Source organism: Theropithecus gelada, chromosome 6, assembly GCF_003255815.1.
Source record: "Theropithecus gelada isolate Dixy chromosome 6, Tgel_1.0, whole genome shotgun sequence".
NCBI classification, from domain to species: Eukaryota; Metazoa; Chordata; class Mammalia; order Primates; family Cercopithecidae; genus Theropithecus; species Theropithecus gelada.
Window position 1 is genome coordinate 155,775,295 of NC_037673.1, and position 10,432 is coordinate 155,785,726.

At 43.0% G+C, this 10,432-nt stretch overlaps 1 protein-coding gene across 6 annotated transcripts in view; it reads right to left on the reverse strand.

Moving 5' to 3' along the window:
• RNF145 (ring finger protein 145) overlaps positions 1 to 5,489 on the reverse strand; it is a 58,211-nt gene extending 52,722 nt beyond the window's left edge. Inside the window, exon 1 of one of the 6 annotated variants that reach the window (XM_025388659.1) lies at positions 5,285 to 5,489. The gene's annotated coding sequence lies outside the window, so the exon portion shown is untranslated. Of the gene's footprint in view, positions 1 to 2,901; positions 3,074 to 3,179; positions 3,251 to 3,309; positions 3,670 to 4,651; positions 4,997 to 5,075; positions 5,218 to 5,284 lie in introns of those variants that run through there. The other 5 variants (XM_025388656.1, XM_025388657.1, XM_025388660.1 and 2 more) reach the window with 5 other exon arrangements.
• Positions 5,490 to 10,432: the final 4,943 nt, after the last annotated feature.

Consider the following 10,432-nt stretch of genomic DNA (forward strand, 5'->3'; position numbering starts at 1 on the left):
AAAAAAAAAAAAAAAAAAAAAAAAAAAAAAAAAAAAAAAGAATTTTGCTGAGAAAGCTAAACACATTTCCAGCTTTGGCAGTAATTTCAGACATTACAGGACAAATGAAAACATTTATTTCTGCAGAAAATTATAGTGACAGATTGCTATGCTATGGTTAAATATTTGTCAGTATTTCCATCTTACCCTCCAATTTTCATAACTTCCTAGTTCAGATAGTTAAAAAGCTAAAGGCAACCTAACTTGGCACACTATTAATAAAAGCTTTTCAATAATCATGTCAACCATTCCCATAACCCAAATATTTTATATATATAGCTACCAATAATACAGACTTAACATTTTTATAGATAAGTACTGCAATTCTGATTATTTCACATGAACAAGATCATTTTCATAATTTTCCTACGTAAGAAAAAATATTATTGTGAAAATCAAAACTAAATATCATGTCCTAAGGGGGAAAAATGCACTGAAAAATAAAATCTCTAATCTTTAACATTTATTGCAAACCACACCACTGAGGAATCTAAATTTCTCAAAGCCCATGATATGATTATTATTTTTTAATCCCAGGAAAAAATACACCAAAATATTCACAGAAATTGTTGGTAAAGAGTTTAATGCATTTTAATGTGTATAAGCCATCTAGATAACTTCAGGAATCACATTGGAAATACTTTAGTGGGCAAACTGATAACCCAACACCCTCTTGGGAATTTATTTCAAAGTAACATGAATAGATTTTCTCACAAACCACCACCCACCATGTGAAAATCACCACGTACTGAGATGACAGTATTACTGACAGTCTTTATACTGCAATCGAAAAGTAACTATTTTTCTATATTCTGGAATCCAATATACATCATTACCTCTGTTTTTATAAGTAACAAGGAGGGAGGAGCTATTACTGATTTAACACTCGTAGCCCATATTTATTTCATTTGATTTGGAACCTTTCCCTTTTTTCAATGCTTTGCTATTTTAAAATGTGCCCATTTTCACCATTTATTGTGGCTCCTAAACAGGTAAGAAGAAAATTTAAACTAAACAAATAACTAATCCTGCTTTAGAAATCAAGGTCTGCTGGGAAAAAAACCTCTCTAATCTGTACAGAGGATCATCTCTATTACAAAAGTCCATTAGCAGAATGGTACATGTTCCCTCTTTATTTCCACCTACCACTCCTGCCTAACAAATATAGTAAGAAACAGAAAACAGGACATATTTCTATTTCCATAAAGAGAAAATACTGGGTTCTGAAAGCTGTCAATAAAGAATAATATCCAAGATCCCCAACTCTACTACATAGTCAACTCGAGACTGAAATGTTTTTAACAAGGACTTTGGATGGAATTAAGCATGTCCATTTAATAATGAATCTATTGCTTACTAAATGTTTCGTTTATTTCTATACGTGAATGTTATTTTAGCAAGTCAGTGGCAAGCTGGTCATGTATAAGGGCACTGAAGAAACAAATTTAATACATGGAAAATCAAAGAAAAAAATTCCAAAACCTTATCACTTTGAAACTTTGTAAAAGTGTGCATGATAGTTACCATCACAAATAGGTACTTTACACACTTTAGCACCACACACTAAACCAACATCAAAACAAAACTGTAAAATATTCGTCTTCTTTGCAAGTACTTGCAATTACTCATATCACTGTATCATACAAACACGAAGTAAAATGGAGCCTTCTCTCCTGATCTGGAGAATACCTTTATAATGTTACCCAATTTATCTTGTTCCAGATTCACTGTCAGGACTAATCAGCACATTCTAAAGTACAGGGGAGCTCAATATTCTCTTAAAAACAAAATACCAAATAATCCTAGAAAATAGGCAGGAGAGCTAAAAACAGAAAAAACCGAAAGGTTTAACACACCCAAAGCCAAATATATAAACTTCCAGGCCGGGCGCGGTGGCTCACGCCTGTAATCCCAGCACTTTGGGAGGCCGAGGCGGGCGGATCACAAGGTCAGGAGATCGAGACCACGGTGAAACCCCGTCTCTACTAAAAATACAAAAAATTAGCCGGGCGCGGTTGTGGGCGCCTGTAGTCCCAGCTACTCGGGAGGCTGAGGCAGGAGAATGGCGTGAACCCGGGAGGCGGAGCTTGCAGTGAGCCGAGATCGCACCACTGCACTCCAGCCTGGGCGACAGAGCGAGACTCTGTCTCAAAAAAATAAATAAATAAATAAATAAACTTCCTATACCGTTTTATCTTCCATGCAAGATTTTAAAATTTCCTCCTTGAACTTTGAAAGGAAAGTAATACTTCAACATGATGTCTCCGCAGGTAACATAAACTAAATGTGACTCAAACTTAAAGATGTTTTACACAGTAAAACCGCCAAAACCAAAAAAAAAAAAAAAAAAAAAGCATTTCTTTCCAAAAACCACAAGAGAGGTTCAACAAATGCTAACCAAAAAGGGAACCTCAACGAGTTCATTAAATGACTTTCTCAGGCTTCGAAGCAGCAATCGGTACTTAAGAAAACAGTAATGTCTTGTAGAAGTATAATGTTGTACGATTTACCATTCAAATTTTGGGGTTAGAAAACACAGGAGGCTTCACTCCACACTTTCCTGAAAATATGGGATTTTAGTTTTGAATACGAAGACAACATACAAATCGTCCTGAATAAGAAAAATGTAGGTTTTTAAAGTCACAGCTAATCTCTGAAGAACTGAAAAACTCATTTTTCATTTCTCTTATTTGACACAGTTCTTCAAAAAAAAACCAAAAACAAAAAAACTCACACCTCCGAAACTCTTTTTTTTTAAAAGACAAAGAAAAAACAAGAATGACACGTGACCCAACTTAAAACTATTCAGTACAATACTTCTACACCTTCCCCCAAAACAGAAAAACAAAAATCATCATTCACCATTATCTCCTTTCTTTCTCCCAACCAGTTAAAAAAAAATTCTACCATCAACTAAAACTGATCTTAAGAAAAGCAAATTTTCGGGCTGTCCATCTGTTAGGATGGTAGGCCTCATTGAAAACGTTAAGAGCACAGAGCTAGAGCCTAAAATTCTAAGTAAAAGCCCAGAACTGAGATATCAGGAAACAGAACGCATTTCTTACATAAGCAATGGCACATGTTTTAAATATAGCTGGTCCTCCCCACTCCCACTCGTTGCTAGCCAACTTTGTATGTACCTGATCTCCACATAAACTACTAGCAATTCTGTGGTTCCTAATCATCTCCAAAACCGCAAAGACACGGAGTCCATTCTGAATACAAAGGCCATCTTTCAACTTAAGGAACAGAGAGAGGAAATAAAACTGCTACCTCTGCCATTGGGCGCTCAGCCTGGGTCACGACTGCAGCACCGACAGCTCATTCTTTTGGGCATGATTCAAGATTCAGTAAAACTGCACACTTCGTATTTTAAAAAATAAAAAGACACACAGCCCTCTCTTTCCCTTTCAGACTAGTTTCCTGTTTACTGCAGACTGCGACGCAAAGCCATCCATTAATCTTTGATGCCTGCTCACTGCACAGGCCCCTTCCTCTCTCCCCGCACCTCCTCCCACCACGCCTGCTGATCTCAGATGCGTTTGAACTACAGTAACCCCAACCCAGCTCGCGGCAAGCAGGCAGCGCAGCAGCAGCAGCAGCAACCGGGCCGCCGCCGCGGGGCTAAGAGATTACGTTCAGCAAAAACTCTGCCAGGAAAGAGGCTCGGGAGCTCCCCTCCTATCTCGCCAACGGTGCCGACTGTGTCGCGCCACGCCACGTACCAAAAGGCTCGCGAAGAAAAACGCGGGCGAAGTTCAGCATCCCCGAACAGAAAGCGAACTCATTCCAGAAGGGGGGTTAACGGGTCTGAGGGTCCTTGGGTAGGGAAAGCAGAACTGGAGGGAGAGGACAGAAGGGATGGCAGCGAGAGAGGAAACCACGGGGACAAAAAAGAAGGGATGAGCAGCCCTCTTACTATAAAAAGGGACTGATGGACGGGATGCAGAGCAATGGGTTCCCCCTCGAAGAATGGACTGGCAGGCCCTTCCGCACCCCCAAACAACCTCGCACCACCTGAAAGCGGGGAGCTTGAGTTTGGGGCTGCGTAGATCAAAGGGTAAGACGAAGAGAAAGAGGGAGGGGAGGCTGGAAGCAAAGTGAACAAAGAGGCAAAAGAGGCAAAGTTGGAAATGGAAACGAGAAAGGGAGCTGGAAAGGGGCCGCTCTGGAAGGCTCTTGAAAAAGGCCTAGAAATGGGATGCTGGGGAAGCAAAGGGGGAGAGCCCCGAGGAAGGGCATCTCAGGAATGTAAGGGACCTCTCCAGCCCTGGAAAGAGGAAGGGATGGGAGGGCGGGGAGGCGGCGGCCGAGGCCCAGGAGGTGGAGCAGAGGGGGCTTCGCGCGGGGCCCGGGAGGGGAGACCAGGGTCGGAGGAAGGCGAGGACGGCGGAAGAGGCTGGAAGATGGGAGGGAAGGGTGCTACAGGTGAAGAGGGGATGTGGACTCCTCCGAGGCTAGGGAGAAGAGGGAGGTGAAGCGAGATAAAAAGAAAGGAGCGAACAGGGAGAAGGGGAAGGAGCCTGCGACGCGATGGGGGAGGGGAGGGAGGCCGTGGGAAGCGGCCGGGGGCCGCGGGGATGGGAAGGGGCCGGGCGGGCGGCGTGGTCACCTCAGGCTGCGGACTCCCTCCCTGGGGAGCGGTGCTGCCGGCGGGCGGGCTCCGCAACTCCCCGGCTCTCTCGCCCGCCCTCCCGTTCTCCTCGGGCGGCGGCGGCGGGGGCCGGGACGGCTCGGCTCACAGCGGCGGCTCTTCTGCGCCGGACCTCGGATGCTGCTTCTGGGGAGGCGGAGGCAGCGGCAGCGGCAGCGGCCCGGCCCGTACGGTCACCATCGTCCGCTGCACTAGGCGCTCGCGGGCCGAGCCCCTCAGCAGCCGGCGGCGGCGGCGGCCATGGCCTCCTGCGTTCGCTCCTCCCGCCCCCGGCGCTCTGCGGCGGCCGCGGCCCGGCTTCCGCACTCTGCGCCTGCGCGCGGCCCCGCCAGCGCGGCGCGCCCCTCCCCCGCCCCTCCCGCGCGCGCCCGCGCTCACTCACAATCGCGCCCGCGGAGTGCTTTCCTCACCGCCTCCGGTGCGTGGGCGGGAGACATAAGCCTCGCCAAATCGGTACAGTCCGGCTCCGGCGGCTATGGAGAGGCGTCCCGCGGCGACACCTGTACGCGCACTGTGACACGCGCCATTCTGACACACGTGCTCTCTCACTCGCAGACACCACGGGCCGCACGCGCTCACACCCACACTCACCTGCAGGGACCACGTGGGAGAATTTGAAGGCCTGATCCTGCCCCGGTGCCTTCGCTGTAGCTACGATGCGAAAATTCGTTTTAACCCCGTCACTGACTGTACTGACTAGACTGTCAACTCCTTGGCGTCTGGTATGGCTCAGCGGTGCTCAGCACCGAGTGCAGGCACTCAGACCCCTGTGGAGTCAGTGAGTGGATGAATGAATGTATTGGAACTGTTCACTGAGTATCTGTAACAATTTTGATCCCATGGTTTGATACAAAGAATTTTATTGCAGTATGAAACCCGGTCTTGGCCTAAGATTCAAAACAGGTTAATGTATATTTTCCCCTCCCCAAAGTAGAGTAATTCCACTTTTTCTGTCTCTGTGCCAGTCTCTATCACAGATGCACAATCCTACCCTAATTTAAATGTCACCACCTTTTAGGGCAGGAACTGTTCCCCACAATACATAGCCTGAAGCATATTGTGTGTTTACACAACGACAGTCTTCTGGGCTTGACAAAACTTACCATACCCCTGGGCTTGACAAGACTTCTCATTCCCCGTTTGTCTGCCACTGCCTCACCACGACCCTCTGCAACCCCCACTTCTATCTCCCCTGTCTTCCACCACCACCAAAACCCCTCCACTGTTTTTCGCTTTCTCTTTTCGTTAGTTCCTGGGGAGCCAGTTGCTATGAGAACCTAGCCTGGCCTTAGATGTTGAAAGAGCCAGTGGAAGATACACACCCAGTGATGGGTAAGATGTTGCAACTATACAGGGTCATGCTGAAATTGTGAAGCCTCAACTTCTTCATGTGCAAGAGAAATTAATGTACTGTAATCTCGATGTCTGTGTTGAGGACCCTCCTTGAAAATTCAAGTCTCTGGCCTCTGTTCTTTGAATGGTAAACCCCCAATTCTGAACACTCTTGTATCTTGCTAAAATTGTGAAAGCCAGCTCTGTATTTAGAAAATGCAACCCCTGGAGGTATCAGTCAACCAAACTCAGAGTAACTTGCCTTCCATTAGTTTGAAAGCTCTGTAGGAATCAAGTGTTTAAAATGTGTGGGAATTGTGTACATAACTCACTATAACCACCTTTCATCCAGGTGCCTCAGACTACTTCACCATAGTCATTAAGCCTGTTACATACCAGGGAGGCAGTTCGTGAGTCTCTTTATCTAGCCTAGTAAGTAAAAAAAGTACAGAGGCCACATGAATAATGACTGGAATAGGAAATGGACCAAGATAGCAAGACCTTATCCCTTGATCCCCTCCCTGTTTTAAAAACTTTGCATCTGACTGAGTCAAGAAAACCTAAGGCCAGAAACAGATTACAAAGAAGTCAAAATGAACATAACACTAAATTCTAACTTGATTTGTTATTCTTGTATAAATGGCAGAATCCTGAAAATGTGATTCTTACAAGAAGTATGGTTGCTGGATTTGCGTGGTTTTTTGTTTGTTTGTTTTTGAGATGGGAGTTTCACTCTTGTTGCCCAGGCTGGAGTGCAATGGTGTGATCTTGGCTCACTACAACCTCCGCCTCCTGGGTTCAAGCAGTTCTCCTGCCTCAGCCTCCCGAGTAGCTGGGATTACAGCCATGTGCCACCACACCGGGCTAATTTTGTGTTTTTACTAGAGATGGGGTTTCTCCATGTTGGTCAGGCTGGTCTCTAACTGGATTTGTGTTTTAAACGGAGGAGAGACCTACTTCAGCTCTTACCTTTCCTTTTTTTAAAGTGGGGGAAATGGCTTCAAAGCCCTGTAACCCTCACTATGAGTATTCTGGACTTGTAAAAGCAGGAAGAAGTCACATGTCTTTTTACCTTTTAACTTAATAGCAGCTGCCTGTAAATGCTGAAGTTCAAAACAAGTAAAGAAAATTACTCTGGTAATGAAAGGGTTACTGCTATTATAGTGCTGCTAATCCAGTTATGGGAAAGCTCCACATTGCCAGAAGCAGGTAATCAAACAGAACTAAAAAGAAACGCAAAAGAAAAAATAAGTGGGGGTGGGCCGTGTGAAGAGAGGGCAGCTCAAATAAAAGAGCTCAATCAAGTGTAGAGGAAGTACTTTCTAGAGGCACCCAAACCCACCCGAATCAGGAAAAGCCAGGAGCTAAATTTGTCATTAAGCACCTGGAAGAAAATGTCTAAATACCACAGCTTGGTCATAAAAGGAACTTGCCCAGGGTGCTAGAAGGAAAGAAGTGGTATGTTTATAACTGCCCAATGGCAGACTACTCAGGAATCGAAAGGTTATCTTCCTTCCTGTCTAAATGCATCCAACATTGAGGAGGAAGTCAGCACAAAGTTTGAAAGAGTGCATATATGTTCCAGTTCTAGCCATTCCAAAAGGCTCGCTCCTGAATTCCTGATACAGCCAACTATTGCTGATAGTCACATAGAAATAGTCTTCTGTTGCAAATCCGCAGACAACTGATGGCCAGTTTATTATGCACTGCCTTCTAAATCTAGAGAATATCATATAACAGATTTCACATGATGGGGCCAAAATCCAAAGAACCATGGATAGCCAACACTGGGAGTATGAGGGAGAATTTTCATGTCTTCATTTATTCACACACTTTTTTGTTCCTAATGTTTTCTGGGCACTTTGAGGTTTTCTTTATCCAATTCAAACAACCAGATATTCAAAGATAACCAATTCAATAATCAACTTCCTAATTAGAAGAGTCTAGATAATATATAGAAGCCATTCAACCTGGCTACCCTCCTGGTTTGATTTTGAGAGCCAACTCTACAAGGAAAACTATAGTTTTGTTAGGCAACATTATGCAGTAAAAGGAGGTTCACTCTATTTTTCATGTATATGTGTGTGTGTGTATATATATATACACACACACAGCTTATTTGACATATAATCCACCTGTTTAAAAGTGTACAACTCAGTGGTTTTTAGTATATTTACAGAGTTGTATAACCATCACCACAATCAATTTCAGAACATTTCATCATAACCTCTCGCTGGGGAAAAGAAAACCCATATCCATTAGCAGTTACTTACCTTCTTGTCCCAGCCCTAAGCAATCATTAATCGTTCTGCAATCACTAATCTTTCTGTCAGATTTGCATGTTCTGGACATGTCACATAAAGGGGATTATACAATATGTAGTATTTTGTGTCTGGTTTATTTTACTTAACATAATCTTTTAGGTCCATGCATGTGTAGCATGTATTGGTACTTAATTTTCTTTTCTTGCCAGATAAAATTCCATTGTATAGATAGATATATCATGTTTTGTTTATTCATTCATGAGTTGATGGACACGAGTTATTTCCACTTTTTGACGTTTATGAGTAATGCTGTTACGAACATTCACGTACAAGTTGTTGTGTGGACACATTTTCATTTGTCCTGGTAGAATTGCTGGGTCGTATGGTAACTCTATGGTTTCACTTTTTGAGGAACTGCCAAATAGTCTTCCAAAGCAGCTGCATCATTTTACATTCCCACCAGCAGTATATGAGGAGAGATTTACTCTTGGATTCAGATGCCTCCTATCTGTTAACTATGGGACCCTGTGCCAAGTGTATGTAACTTAAGAACACCTCCATTTATTGTCTGTAAAATAGGGATGGTGATAGTATCTACTTTGCAGGGTTGTTGTGAAAAATAAATGAAATGATGTGTGCTAATATTCTTTGTACCTCAATATTATGTATGCAATATTCAGATAAGGCTTACAGCTCTTACACTGTGACCAGGTCCTGGATTCTTTTTATGTCTCACGTTCTCTTTCTTGTGTTGGCTAAATCTTCCATTGGTTCTTTCTTTTTGTATCCCAGATAGCTGACAGTAAATCCCTGGGATTACAGGTTTCCTTTTTTAGGTCTAGCAGGAAAGAGAAACTTTGCTCTTCCCATGGTTCAATCAAAACCTCTGGTGTTTAGTCTTACCCCTGATTGGCCCAATGTGGCTCAATCAAAACCTATGGCGTTTAATCTTACCTTCTGTACTATGAGGTACAAAGTCCTCAAGAGTTTCCCCTCCTTTTTTTTTTTTTTTTTTTTTCCAAGACAGGGTCAAGCAGTCCTCCCACCTCAGCCTCCTGAGCAGCTAAGACTACAGGCATACGCCACCGCACCAGCTAATTTTCGTGTTGAGACAAGGTATTGCCATGTTGCCCAGGCTGGTCTGGACTCAAGTGATCCACCCACCTCAGCCTCCCAAAGTGCTGGGATTACAGGCATGAACCACAGCACCTGGCCTAGTTCCCTTCCTTCTGTCTGTAGTATTTGGTTGTCAACTTTTATTCTCTAATAGGGTAATAAAGATTAAATTGTAACTTTATATTAACACTAAGTGATTCATACGCATAGCTGGTGCTGAATAAACACTTTTCGTGGATAATTGAAAACAGCAATAGAACTTATATTGTTTTAACACCAAAATAAATTTATTTCTTTCTCCCTGGTATGGAACTAATACCTAGGACTATAAGAAGAGAAAGCATAGAAATAAGTCAGCTTTTTTGTTTGTTTGGAATTTTCAGATTTTTCTGAAAACATTTTTTATTTCCCCAACATTTTAAGAGTTTCAAACATAAAGAATTAAAAGAATATTTTAATGATCACCGTATGCATACAATCTAGATTCAACAATTGGTAATTTTTGCATGTTTTCTTTACCTATGTGTGTGTGTCTTTTGCTAAGCTATTTTAGAGAGCTACAGACATCAACACAATTCACTCCTAAATACTCCAACCTGCTGCTTCTAAAACTTTTACCAATTACCATTACCGTACCTAAGAAAATGGAGTATAGTTCTCTAAATCCTCTACTGCCCAGTCAATACACAGATTTTCTCAGTTCACCTCAAAATATCTCTAAAGAAGATCCAATCTGACAAGCCAGCTTTGCTTTTCATCAATCTGAGCACCTGTGATTGTTTAGAATCACTAACATTGGCAGAAAAAAATTGCATTTTTGCTGTTGTTCTCAGATTTTAGCTCAACTGGTACCTCTGTTCTACCCAGCTACTTTCTTTGCCTTGGTTCTGATTAAGCCTGAGGTAGGGAGTAGTGCACAATTGTGTGTTGTTGTTTATGTGTGATGATACTCAATTAAATAAAATGGACATTGATTGTCATAGACATTTGTTAGCTACCTCCTCACTATTCTTCTTCTCCTGTTCTT